This window comes from Canis aureus, chromosome X (genome assembly GCF_053574225.1).
Source record: "Canis aureus isolate CA01 chromosome X, VMU_Caureus_v.1.0, whole genome shotgun sequence".
Lineage (NCBI taxonomy): Eukaryota > Metazoa > Chordata > Mammalia > Carnivora > Canidae > Canis > Canis aureus.
Genome location: NC_135649.1, coordinates 41072529 through 41087088, shown reverse-complemented (window position 1 = coordinate 41087088; position 14560 = coordinate 41072529). Strand labels below are relative to the sequence as shown.

General features: G+C 41.0%; 1 protein-coding gene across 3 annotated transcripts in view; it reads right to left on the bottom strand.

The window, feature by feature from the left end:
• Positions 1-10545, bottom strand: part of ACSL4 (acyl-CoA synthetase long chain family member 4) — a 79730-nt gene extending 69185 nt beyond the window's left edge. For 2 of the 3 annotated variants that reach the window (XM_077888326.1, XM_077888327.1), the window contains exon 1: positions 10357-10544. The gene's annotated coding sequence lies outside the window, so the exon portion shown is untranslated. Of the gene's footprint in view, positions 1-10356 lie in introns of all 3 variants that reach the window. The other variant, XM_077888325.1, reaches the window with a different exon arrangement.
• Positions 10546-14560: the final 4015 nt, after the last annotated feature.

The window sequence follows — 14560 nt, the reverse complement described above, 5'->3', positions numbered from 1 at the left end:
ACTACTTTAAGGGATACCACCTGTAAAGAATAAATTCTCTGGTAGTTCCCAAAGAAAACAACTAACCTACAAACATTTTAATACTCAACAATCTGTCAGTGGTCAAGCGAACATTAAAATTAATGTAAATATGTATATAAATTAAAAATCTGCTTCCACATAAAACTCCTGGCCTTTATACTTGACACTAATGACAAAACCTAGGAATCCAAAAATTTCTGGGGGAGAATTTGAGTTGAGCAGACGTCTGCCTTCAGCTCAGGGCGTGATCCCGGGGTCCTGGGATCGAGTTCCCCATTGGGCTCGCCGTGGGGAGCCTGCTTCTCCTTCTGCCTATGTCTCTGCCTCTCTTATGAATAAATAAAATATTTTAAAAATGTGTAATTTAACTGTATTTGAATGAATATGTTAATGATTACATTTCTATTTGGGGAAATAAACACCACATAGCTTCCCTTCTGTGGATTGCTATAATTCACCAACAATGAGTCTAAACTCTACTCCTTTTCTAGTTTCCTGATTATGGAAATGACTTACTTCACAGAAACTCTAACCTACTCTTATAAGGCACTGCCTAGCCACCAAGGGAATCCCAAATATTTTACCAAAGATTTTAAGCCAAACTAGACCAATCTTTTAATTGGCCAAATCCTAAAGGCTTCTGTGGTTCTAGGTATAAGAATGCCATTTTCCCGGGCCTGCTTTTCTCTTTCCTGCTCTATTTTGCCTGAAACACATTCATCTGACCATTCTTTATAGCTAGCTCTGTCCAGTTTGACCCCTCAGTCAAGTTATGATTTTTCAACTATTGTTTTAAGCAACTTCTCGGTATCTTCGGTGGTCATGTGGAACACAGTGTCTTTTACTTGGCTTTATCCCATGAGATATTAGTGCTGCTTCTGTCTTCTTTGGTTTTCAAAGCCACAACTGAATTTTAAGTTCATTCACCAAGTTCCTGTTTCCTGTCTGAGGGAAATGCTCAGCTTTCAGTTCATCTGCGAAGCAGAAACTAACATATCATGAACAGAGTGAATGAACACCATCTCAACGGTAGCAGCTCTGCTCATTTCTACAGATTTTCTTTGACGACTCATCACTCAGGTACCTCCAGGGAGAGGTCCTTCGAAAACCCTATCATTTTACTGTATTAAAATCCTTTAACCACATATGGAAGGCAATAAACAGAATCCCTAAAAGAAAACAGGTGTTTCACCAGCATTCCACTGCATTAACTTCACAACCACTAGAATCTACCAGTAATGTTTTCAATGCCTCCTCAGTAAATCTCACATGCCCTTCTCACTAATCAAGTGGGAAATACAGAACCTCTATCCTGACTCCTCTGTAAAATCTGCTGCCTTGACAGAACCCATGAGAGAAAAATCCTCATGCTGCAAAATCAGCTCCCAATAACCTAAGGTGCACAGCTTTGGAGAAAATGAATGATGTATCAATTACCGTAGCAAAAAACACAAGCAGCTACAATGGGTCTTCACATTCACACCATTGTCTGCAAAGTAGACTCTTCTTTTGGTACTCTACTGAATTTATTAAAAATGGTTACAGTATCAAAATGTATTCAGTGTAACATAAAGTAAGGTAAAATTTTCACCTCCAAGTTCACAGCATAAACCCAGAAGAGGTTATAATGAACCTTCAGTGGATGTGCTTAATAAATGCTTTGTAGACAGGATCGTGGCTGGCTCAGTTGGAAGAGCATGCAACTCTTGATATCTCTAGGTTGTGAGTTCAAACCCCATGTTGGGTGTAGAGATTACTTTAATAAATTTTTAAAAATGCTTCTAGAAGACATGAGAGAGCAGAATGCACACATACTTGCCCAAATCAAATTTGATCCTCCAACACAGTTCTAATATTCAATTTTATATACTACAGATGAAGATACCATAGACAAAGAGCCATGTGGCTATAACCTAGATTTTCTTCACTTTTAGAACTTGTAAAATCATACAATTATGCTCACACCTTTACCAAAAATTAGAACAGTTGGTTGTTCTCTGAATCAAAGCAACTGTTCAAGTTCAGCTTTAAAACCCTTATTAAAACCAAACTCCTTGGGGCGCTTGGGTGGTCCAGTCAGTTAAGCATCCAACTCTTGATTTTGGCTCAGGCCATGAACTCAGGGTTGGGAGACTGAACCCTGTTTTGGGCTTCGGGCTCCATGCTGGGTATAGAGCCTGCTTAAGAGTCAGTCTCTCCCCCTATCTCTGTGCCTGCCCCTCATCCCTCAGTCCTCCTCTAAAAGAAACAAACACAAAAAACCTAATTCAAAACAGATTGCTAATGACATTTTGATATATTGCACTTATACATCATTACTAGTAACTACAATTTAAAGAACGTGCTCATTGTTAAATTCAAAACAGACCTGAACTGGTTCACCATTGAGAATTTTTAAATTCCTTCGTTATTTACTTTTGGTGGCCATGACTTTTCTTTTTTGTAAGATTACAGTTTGCCCTAGAAACCAGTTATTTTAACTAGAACACTGTATTTACATGGCAGTGTGTTTCCTTTCCCACCAGGAGGTCTTTTTCACTTATTCAGTTACCAATCCTGAAAGATGCCCCAATATAATGCCAAGTTGAAGGAAGCAAGTTACAAATCGATATAAACAAAAAGAACCCATTTTTGTAGAATGATACATGTTTGCACTTGTGCATATGTGTATATGCAAATGCTCATACATGTGTAAACAAACATATATACCCAAAAGTTGGCAACAGATCTCTCTGGGTATGGAATTACAATGCCCTTATACTTCTTTATACTTATATTTTTAGTGTAGAAAATCTAAGAAATACAAATAGTACTTTAACAAAGAGAGAAATTACAAAAAAAAAATACCCAAGCACTCACTAAACGAAGGCACTACATTTCTAGCAGTGTGTCATCATGTAATTCATAATATCAGGATCGTATTATAAATATCCTCCAGTGTGTTAATGTTTCATACTATTAATCTGTATAATTACTGTCAAAATAGCAATCACATATTTAGAAACTCACCATGGATCTGTACTGGGTAAAACAACACTCTCTTCCCCCCAGAGATAACTACGCGTGGTGTGTATCAATTAGACCTTTTTGTATTATCCATACATACAGTAAGGTTCTGCCGTTGTTTTTAGGTTAAGTGGAATCATGGGATGTGGTCAGTATTGATTCCCTCCTCTCTCAACAGTGTACTTTAGAACTCCTATGTCAGTTTGTCTAGGTCAATCTGAGGGTTTCTTTAATAGCCCTATGGTATGCCATAGAACAGCATATTATTATTTAAATCATTCCCGTATTGATGGACATTCAGGTTGCTGTGAAGTTTTCACTGTTATGACCAGTTTCACTTCAGTGAAGCCTTATAGGTATCTTTATACATGCACAGATATTTCCCTAGTTTCTGAATAGTATTCCTGGGTCAAAATATATGTACATTTTAAAATGAGAGGATTTGGGATCCCTGGGTGGCGCAGTGGTTTGGCGCCTGCCTTTGGCCCAGGGCGCGATCCTGGAGACCCGGGATCGAATCCCACATCGGGCTCCCGGTGCATGGAGCCTGCTTCTCCCTCTGCCTGTGTCTCTGCCTCTCTCTCTCTCTCTGTATGACTATCATAAATAAATAAAAAATAAATAAATAAAATAAAATAAAATGAGAGGATTTGAGTATTTTTTATCAAGAAGCTATACAATCTGCACTCACAGTAACAGGGTATGATAGTACCCATTTCTTTGCTAAAAGTGGATATTATATTTAGTGTAGCCAATTATTTGGTGAAAAATGGTTTTTATTTCCCAGATTACTAGAGGGAACTTGAGCATCTCTTCTCTTATTCATCATTTTTCTTTTCTGGGAAATGCCAATTCACCACCCTCTGCTACTTTCTCTAATGTGTGCCTTTTTCTTATTGATGTGTAGCAGCTCTTTATATATCATGGATATTATATATAGAAGCCTTTTTCATAAAAGGCATAAGATTTATGCGATCTGAAGAAAAAAAAACAGAGTATATAGTAGATAATGCTATTTGGAACAGTTGATTAATTGAAAAGGTCAATTAAGGTAAACAATCATAAAAAGCATTCACATGACAAACGTTTCATTTTACCTTCATTTCATCAGTGGACAATGTGCACATGTTCTTCAAACTTCTGATAGAGGACCAAGAGACCAAGACCTTTAACTCCAGGCCCACTGATTGTGAAGAAATTTGAGCTGAACTCTTAGAAGATGTAGGACTAAGACACTAAGCACTATAAGTGAAGAAAACTTTAGATTTTTAGTCTTATTTGTACAAATCTTTTATCATCTTACCCACACCTACCTGGACAGTAGTCACTTGCTTTCATCAACTCCAAGACACTCGATTTGTTTTAATTACTTGAATGTAACTATCACCCAGTTCAACAATTATTCACATGTGCTAATTTTAAATTTTTATATCTCTATGCATTCCGCAACTCCTCCCCGTCCCCATAAAATTTGAAGTAAATCCCAGACAATGTGTCATTTCATCTGAAAATTTTTATAGGTTAAGTACCAAAAGCATCTGTTCTAATGGTGGGTCCCCAAGCATACTAGCATACTGGAGACCAACCTACTAATAGCAAATGTTTAGTGCAGTTTATTTCACAAAGGAAACAAAGAATATCATGTAATATAGTGAGCCAGTTAAAGTTTCTACTGCATAGGTAAATGGTATTTTCCCCTAGTCTGTCACTTCCATTTTAACTCTGCTATGGTGGTCTTATGCCTCCTAGAAGTTCTTTAAATATATACCTAAATATTTAAAATACACCCTTAATTTCTTTTTGTATATGATGGGAGGCAGGGTCTATTTTTTCCTCATTGTAGAGCCAACTGTCCCAATTCAATTTCCATTTTTTTAAGATTTTATTTATTTATTCAGGAGATACACACATAGAGAGAGAGAGAGAGGCAGAGACACAGGCAGAGGGAGAAGCAGGCTCCATGCAGGAAGCCCAATGTGGGACTCAATTCCAGAACTCCAGAATCATGCCCTGAGCCAAAGGCAAACGCTCAACCACTGAGCCACCTAGGCATCCCCTCAATTTCCATTTTCAACATCACCCATAGGACATTTAAGAAAACTGAAGTGTCAACTTTGAACTAACAAAACAAAGCTATGCAAACAAAACAGTAAACCAAAAGTCTAATTGCAGCTTCATAAGGCTTAGACTACTATGTATTTAGAGTTTGGAGAATAGTGTTGGGAGCAGGAGCAATAACACTGCCGTATCTGGCTCTATCATTAGCACTCTAGCTTACAATTAGGATCTCCGAAGGACATCACAAATGCGTAGACCACTTTCTGAATCTCACCAGTTGCCATACCTGAAAATTTACATCATGCTGAAATAGCCCACACTTAACAAAATCAACTTTCCAACCCTCCGTCCATTCCTTAATGCTGTTCCTAGACCACAGCGCCTTGCAGACTTAGTAAACAAAATGAATATTCTCTTCTGAACCACAATTTCCCATGGAAATATAACTAAAAGGTCCTAAAAGTCAAGGTAAAGTTTGTTAAATTTCCTTTATAACACAGAGACTCAATAATTTATGAGGTTGCTTTATCTCTGGGTAAACTCTCTCTGTCAAGAATCAAGAGTAAATAGGCTTTTGGAGCCATACATTCTCTGTTTTAACTCTAATAATGTATTTTGAATGCAGCCACACAAAAAGAGGTGGTGGGCAGTTTAGAAACCAGCAGTATTTTGCCAGCCCTTGCCTTATACCGATGATTGATCTTCATCAAACAGGAATCCACTACCCTAGCTGTACACTTATTTGAGCAAATGTGGTGACACTGAAGGGACAGGTAATCATTTCAGTACCATCTTACAGAAATGAATATTCTCAAAATTAATCACTAACCTTTTCCTGTAAGTTCTTCTCATAAAAGGAACACATCCATTTTTCAAAATATAAAATTTTAAGTCCCCTCAAAGCTAATGCTTATTTTTAAAGAAAATGAACACTAAGTACTATAAAAGGAAAACATACAGTTTAGATGTACAAATTCAAGTCTTTTATTCATTATTCTGGTAATCGACACGGAGTGTAAATAGCCTAGTAAATTAAATACAGTCATGATTCATGAGCTCACTACTCGAAACAGAGAAGGAACTTTTAAAGTACATTTAAAATGAGAACACAAATTTGTTCTCTGGATCACTTACCAAAAACCTGATTTAAAAAAACTATACAAAAAAAAAAAAAACTATACAGTTTTGCAAAAATAGTTTAAATTTAGAAAGTGAAACCAAAAATCTCCTTGGCACATCGTAGCTACTTAATTTTAAAATATTAACATTTCACAGCCTGGTAAGGCAGAAATTATATTTTTAAGGCACAAAAGATGGCAGCCATTTTAATATAGTGAGAGCACATGTGAGTACGTATTCACACTCAGCCATCAAGGCCATTTGTTCACAGAATACATTTGAGCTCCAGGATTGTTGAAAAAACTGTTCAACTGCTTACAGAAATATTGAATTTTATACAGAATAGCAAGGAATAAAATTAAATAACAAAGGCATATAAGACCTCTTGAGAGCAAAAAGACTTTTTGTTCTTTGAAACTCCCCATGAAGAGGATGAAGATAAGCTACAGACTAGAACATATTTGCAAACCACATACCTAACAAAGGACTAGTATTTAGAATATATAAAGAAGTCTCAGAACAGAAAAAAAAAATCTAACTAGAAAATGGACAAAATACATGAACTTACATGTCACTTACGGAGACATAGAGATGACAAGTCATTGATATCAATAGACACCAATCAGAATGGTTAAAACAGAAAATAGTAACAACAGCAAATGCTGGCAAGGGTGAAGAGCATTCATACATCGCTGGTGGAATGTAAAATGGTACCAGCGCTCTGGAAAACAGTTTGGCAGTTGCTTTTAAAATGAAACATGCAACTACCTTACAACCAGTATATCATCCCAGAGAAATGGAAATTTATGTTCACACAAAAATCAGTACACAATCGTTCATAGGAGCTTTATTTATAATTGGTTCAGAACAAAAAACAGGAAACGACAGATGTCCTTCAATCAGTAAATGCTGAAACAAACTGGGGTAGGTCCACACTATGGAATAGGATTCAGCAATGAAAAGGAACTAACTGGATACAAGATATTCTCCCCACAAGAATTTCCAGGGACCTCCCCTGAGTGAAAAAAAAAAAAAGCCCATATAAAAAAGTTACATAATGTAGGGTTCCATTTATATAGCTTTCTTGAAATGATGAAATTATAGACTTGGAAAACAGATTAGCAGCTGCCTGGGGTCAGCAAGGGAGGGAGACAGCTGTGGCTATAAAAGGGCAACACCAGGGATCTTAGTGGTGATGCAACTGTATCTTCACCCTGGAGGTGGTTACATGAATTTATGCATGTGATAACACTGCACAGAACTAAATACACAAACGCAAATGAGTGCATGTAAAATTGGTGATCTCTGAATCAGGTGGATGGATTGTATCTATTTCCATTTCTTTATTGTGATATTATACCACAGCTATGCAGATGTCACCACTGGGGAAAATTAGATAAAGGGTATTGTTTCTTAGAAGTGGAGGAGATCTATAGCTACCTCAAGGGCAGCCCCAGTGGCGCAGCAGTTTGGCGCCACCTGCAGCCTGGGGCATGATCCTGGAGACCGGGGATTGGGTCCCACATAGGGCTCCCTGCATGGAGCCTGCTGCTCCCTCTGCCTGTGTTTCTGCCTCTCTGTGTCTCTCATGAATAAGTAAATAAAGTCTTTTAAAAAAATATATAGCTACCTCAAAATGAAGAGTTAAAAGACAAATAGAGTATAGAACACCAGCCAGTGATAAGAATGGAAAAATAAAGCTTTTATTTTTGCTACCATCTCAGGGATTGAAAGTCAAGGAAGGGGGAGAAAAAGTAATGCCAGGAAAAGAAGCTATAGGCTACAATTAATATAATCATATAATTAATACAAAAAAAAATATATATATATATATCTTCACAACTCCCGCCAGAACCATCCCAGACTATAAAGTCATAAGATGGTTTTCTTAACTATTGTATCCTGGTGGCCTGGCACAAAATAAGTGACAGCTGAAGGAATGAGATAAATTCAATGAGTGATACAATGAATGAATGAGATGCCAGCATATTCTTTAAAATTCCTAGTCAATTACAGTTACAAGGCAGTAGGCGGTATGTACACAATCACTTTCCAACTTCTAAAAGCCATGAACGTTAAGAAAAAAAAAAGTGTGGTATGCACACATTTCACTTGCAAGCAGAAGCTAACAATACCTGACTTTGTTAAATGCTTCCCGATTTACAGACTTCCACGTATCATCTTCACTCATTGGATAAGGATGAATTAAGAATTATGCACACATATGTTAGAATAAGTATATGCAGATCTTTGAGGAAAACATTCTAAACAAGCAGTAAAACTAAGGACTTATGGCAGAGCGTTAATGCAATTTATATCATATAATCACATAACAGATTCATTATGTAATTTTTTTCAGTATAAGAACAAAGAATTCAAATTAGGGGGCTTATGGCTCAGTCTGCCAATCATCACAATGCTTTGACAGATGCAAAAATGAAGAGAGGTTAAGTGACTTGTTCAGGGTCATACAATTCACTACAGCTGGATCCAGAGCCTCTCCAGGGTCCCATTTCTCCTTTTACTGAATTGGACAAGACTCTCCTTTCTCCTCCACCCATCCCACCGCTACCTGAAACCCAAACAAAAATGTTCATCTGAATCACTTGTTTTAATAGGGTTTTCAGGGAGGGGGAAAGCTTTTAATTGTTGCATTACACCTTCCCATGAACTTTTAGGTGTCAAATTTCTTCCCACATCAGAACAAATGGTACTTTATTCTATGGTGCAAGTATACTAACGGTCTGATGTTTCATCCTCCACCTAAATGGTGGAGATGGTGTTAATTCCAACAGGAGACTTATATGTCTTGCACTTTAATGGCTCCAATTGAAAAAGCTATTTTACAATTCAAGGAAGAAGGTATTATGCCATAAAAAGCTTGACCGATATGTTTGATGATGGTCCTGTAATTGAATCTCCACTTGCACGCAGCCTATGTATGAAGGATAGTAAAAACTGTTAAGAGGCAAAATCCAAGGAAAACTAAAGTGACCAGCAACTACCAGGAAATGGGGCTTTAATTAGGTTAAACCTCCATTATGCAGTAATATGGGACTGAGCATGAATTTGTCAAGTCCTAGAATCAAAACACTAGAGAAACCTTATTGTGCTCCAGTCTAACATCCTCATTTTAGTAGATGAACTGAGGCTTCGGTTAAGCCATTTACCAATAAAGCAGACTGCTTGCTCTTTCAAAGAGATTCATTTTTCAAATGCCATTTTGCCCTTATTCTGCATCTCACCGTCGTTTCTGGGAGCGATGGCTGATTATTTTTAAGGTGAGACGCTAGAGCAAAACCCACTTCAAGAGGGTGGAAAAATGCCTTTGAAGGAGGAGATGCTGGAGTGCGGAGGAGAAATGACGTCCTATTTAAAATATGTAACCCCTTAATGGGGGTTAGGCAATGAATCATATTCTCCTCGATTTTTCTCTGTGCTATAGACATCGGCCGCAATTCTTTCTGTAGGGTACTCAAAGGAGAGGAAGAGGAAGTGATTAAAGCTAATGCTAAATATACAGCGTTCATGAGGACAGGGATGTAGATAGAAAAAAAACAGGAAAAAATATGAGCGTGCTTCTGCTAGAATTCAGCCGTGTTCCAACATACCTAAAGATACGGAAGCTAAAAGGAGATCAGAAGCCAGGGCATCCCTCAAATCCGAAGGGCGGATGCTGCTAAGGCCAGATAGGTCCCCTAGCCCTCGGAGCCAGAGCAACGCAGCGGGGACAAGATGGTGTTGAAGTCTAGAGGCGCCCTAAAGGTCGTTTGGAGGTCTGGCAAGTACTTGAGGTGCTCTTTCGGAAAGGATCAGGGCAAAGCACCGGAGCCCTGTCGGGAGGATGCTTCTGGCCCTCGCAGGGTGGGGAGCGGTGGGCGGCAGGAAGAGAGGCAGGCCGGGTTCTCAAGGCCCCTGGACCTCTGCGGAGAAGATGCAGAGACCCTAGGAAATCTTTCCGGGCCCCGTGACTGGGGTTGGGGCGGGGAGGAGGCGGGCCGATAGCTCGGCCCGGCTCCAGAAAAAAGCGAGCGTATTCCGGGAACTGGGACATCCCCTCCACCTCACCGGCAGGGCTCAGGTGTGGGACAGTGGGGCGGCCAGAGCTCGTGTGCTAATTACGACGGGGGGTCAGCAGCGAGGGCTACTCACCCGAGACGCGGCCCGCGGTGTCTTCGCAGCCGGCCGGCGCCTGGCACTCGGGAAGCCCACGGAAGAGCCGCGTGCCCGCTAGCGCTGGCTGGGACGAGAGGGGCGCGCCGCGGAGGCCGGAGAAAAAGCCGCAGCGGCGCGCGCGTACCCGGACAGCCGGCTGAGGCAGGACGAGGCGCCGCGGCGCGAGCCCGGAAAAGACGCGCCCGGAGGGGCGGGCGGAGCGGGGGCGCGCGGTGGTGTGGCTGAGCCGGCCGAATCGCGGGCGGCCGACGTCTCGGCCCACCCACGCTCCCGCCTCCGCTCGCTCCGGACGTCAGCCGCGGAGGCGGGGCCCAGCGGGCTTCCCAAGGCGAGGGGAGGGGCGCTGCCGGCTCCCCGAGTCGGCTAACGGCTCCTTGCTGGCTCGCCGCAGCCTCGCGCTCCTGCTTCCGAGCCGCTGGGCGGGCGGGCCAGCCGCGTTATCTACTGCGTTTTCGGAAGGGCCCAGCAACTATCTGATTACAGCGAGGCTTGGAGCGCGCCCACGCCCGCACCTGTGCTCGCTTCCTAGGACTCAGCCCCGGGAGGAAAGTTCCCCTCGGGTCATCTTCCAGCTGCCCTTTAGAGATACTCATCTCTGGACTGCTGCTCTTTCTGCAGACGAAGATCCTGTTCTTTGATTAAAGGCATCCTGCTCCTCCAAGCCGGAGCTACTGCCTCCTTTCCTTTAACCTCGCCTCTCGCCGCGTTAAAAGACCCCCGCCCCACCCGCTCCCTCCCGCTTGTGTTTCACTGGCTGCCTTTTCTTTCCACCGCGGTGACATGGCCAAAGACCCACAATTGATAAGGAGAAGTCACTGCAGCACGATGACATTTTCCTGGCCATGATCGTAGCCTAGGGGCAAGTCCTACAAAGACCGTTCCCAAGAGATTTGAGAAATTGCTGTTAAAAGTTAAGATTCTGGTGACCTGTCTCTGGACTGCCAAACGGATAGACCACAATTGTAAATGAGCCGCGACAAACTGCCAAGAATTTATCACCAGAAGAAGTAAAACACCGACGTTCTTCCAAGTTCCCTGATGCATAATGGAGGACTAACTTCCTCTTCCTGCTGGTGGTGGACATTTCATTTCTCCTGCTGTTTTCCATCTTCCCATAGAAGTACACGTGTCTGTCACCCCTCCAGATTATAGACGAGAGTCATTCTTAAGCTTTATTATGCATCCAGAGCATCTGGGGTGCTTGTTAAAATATGGGTGACTGGAAGATTCCAAACAGCCTCCAGATACCATGATTAGGATCTGAGTGGGGCTGAAAAATTTGATTTTTAAATAAACATCCCAGGTGACACTATGCGTGGTCAGGGGCCCACAATTAGAGAGCATAGTGCTACAGACAGCTCTTGAGTGTTACTTACTCTGAACTGGGATTACTTAGCCAATTTACAACAGGCTCACCCACTTACATATAATATATCTACAAATGTTACTATAGCACTCATGAACTTCCTTTTTTGAGATTGACCTAGAAAGTTCGGGACTTCAAACAACAAGTTCGTCGTGTTTATTTTATGAGATCTTGTTGTAATACTAGAAATAAGTAATCATTTGTCAGCTATATAATTCACTGGGTACCTGCAGGGTACAGAACACTGTCATCCACGGCAGTGTTAACACAAATAAAATTGGAGGAATGATCATCCCGGCCCTCAACAAATTTACTGTTTAGTCAGGGAATTAAAACACAGACTCGGGACAGACCCCGTGTAGCATGTAAGTCAATCTGTTGGACCAGGAAGCACTTGTCATTAGAGAGTACTTTTGTCAGGGGGCCCCCCTCCCTGGGGTGGCTCAGCCTGTTAAGCCTCCCACTCCATTTCAGATCAGGTCCTGATCTCAGGGTCATGATATAGAGCCTGTTGATGGCCCCTGGGCTTGGAGTCTACTTGAGGATTCTCTCTCAGTCCCCTCTCCCTCTCTAAATGAATGGATGAATAAATAAATGGTACTTTTGTCCATCTCTACCAAATCTGTCATTTAGCCCAGACCTCTTCAACTACGTAATCTCCTTAGCTTAGTGAAGTTGTTCCAACTTTACAAGGTATAAAGAGCCCAAAGCTTTCAGCTTTTATTGGTATGTATGACTCTGTATACATACATACCTATGCACATACATATATATATGTACTAATGACATAGATTGAGTTATCAGACCCAGAAACTACTTCAGTTGTTTAAAATCTTTATCACTTAAGTTATTCATTAACGCAGATGGTCCTGGCTACCTTAATCATATACTCCATCTCCCCTTTGCTCTATAGTTAACCACACCCAGGACGAAGATGGAAGAAGAGCTACATTTCCAAAAAGGAAACCAAATGGATCCATACAATTTCTAACTTTGCTTTCTCATCTTTTCAAGGCCAAAACAAACCTTGTCAAACTTCTTGTCATCAGAAACCCTCCAGCACTCCTACCCAGGAACAAAACATTCCCCCAGCCAGCTGCCTGACATTTTAAGGAGAACACTTCCACAATTGTTTACTAATTAGGAAGACAAGGGATTATTATCCCTATTTTACAGGTGGAGAAGTAGATTCAGGTGAAATGACTTTTCCGTGTCCCACAACTAACTAGAGCTTGGATCGCCTACCACAGTTCTCGTGACTCCTGGACTACAGCATTTGCCACGACATCAGGCGTCCTTGGTCCTAAGTCCTACCCAGGACTGCCAACCCAATTAGAAACAGAATAGATAAACATATGGAAATGGAAAACGGAAACATATACAGTGTGGTCGACAGATTCAAATTACGACATAAAAAGCACTAAAAGCATGAAAATGAAGCTGTCTGAAACCAAGTAGCATTGAACGTGACAGCTCTGTTTGTAGGTACTGATACTTAGGCCTTGCTCATTTTATTCTCCTGTAACAAGAAGCTGAAACAGATAGCCAAGCTTCTCCTGGCATTAGTTATTTATGGAAGGGCAGAAAACAACTGTTCTTCATTGACCGTGTAACGAGCTTTTGTGTGTTAAACATACTTCACAGGTTTGTGAAATAATGACTTCCCCCTGTGGTCCAACTATAAGCAGCAGGACTTTACAATAATATTTGCACAGACAAGCTATGTTATGTTTTGCCATTAGCAAGGCCTTATTTTTTTTTCAGGCCTGATCACCAGGCCAAATACTGTCTTTGATGGCGTGTTTGAAACAACTAGTGAAATCAGAAACCTAGACAGGAGATGATCTTACTGTGAACATAAATAATAACCCAAGCTACCCCATTCAAAACTGTTCAGAGGCATAGTATCTAGATCTAAATGTCATTTGAGAAATGATCCTTTTATCATTTCAAACAACTATTTCTTTTCAGTCTAGCACATTTGCCAGATTTTTATATTAATCTAAAGACCAAAATAAAGGGAAAGTCCCCCAACATGTCTGAATGGAAGGGGATAGTGTTGTAAAGACTCAATTCTTCCTGAATGAATCGATAAAGCTGGTACAGTCCAAATCAGAATCCCAGCAGGGTTTTTTTAATGGAACTTGACTTCAGTATCTCTTACTAATTCTTTCTTGGGTCTTTTCAAAGTGAACTCTTGTCCCCTCTAAATAAAATCCTTCACAGTGTCCTTGCAAATTGCTTTAGCAACGTTCCCAAAAGGGACAGAAAGAACAAAGTATTCAGATTATCTGTAACGCCAAAGGCAAATGAAATGGGCTGTGGGTGTCATCAGATCTGAGTGGACATTACCTTTAGTGTATTTTTGCACACTTTCTGCAGTGATTCTAGCCCAATAATGTCAGGGGAAAAGAAAGGTCATTAGTATCATAACTCATATTTGACCTCTCTTCATTTTCCTTGCCGTTTCACATACAAGAATATTTAATTCATCTCCCATTCTTTTTTTTTAAGACTTTATTTGCTTATTTGAGAGAGAGAGAAAGGGGGGGCAGGGGGACTGAAAAGCAGCCTCCCTGCTGAGCAGGGAGCCTCATGTGGGGCTCAATGCCAGGACCCTGAGATCTTGACCAGCCAAAGCAGATGACCAACTGAGCCACCCAGGCACTCCTCATCTCCCATTCTTAAAAGACAAAGCAAATAGAGACAACATTTTCAAATGTCCCTTATTAGGAATCTCTGACTACTAGAGCCGGGAGGCCCCTCAGAGCGCAGACTAGCATCATGGAAACCATGTGGACTTTGGACACGGAC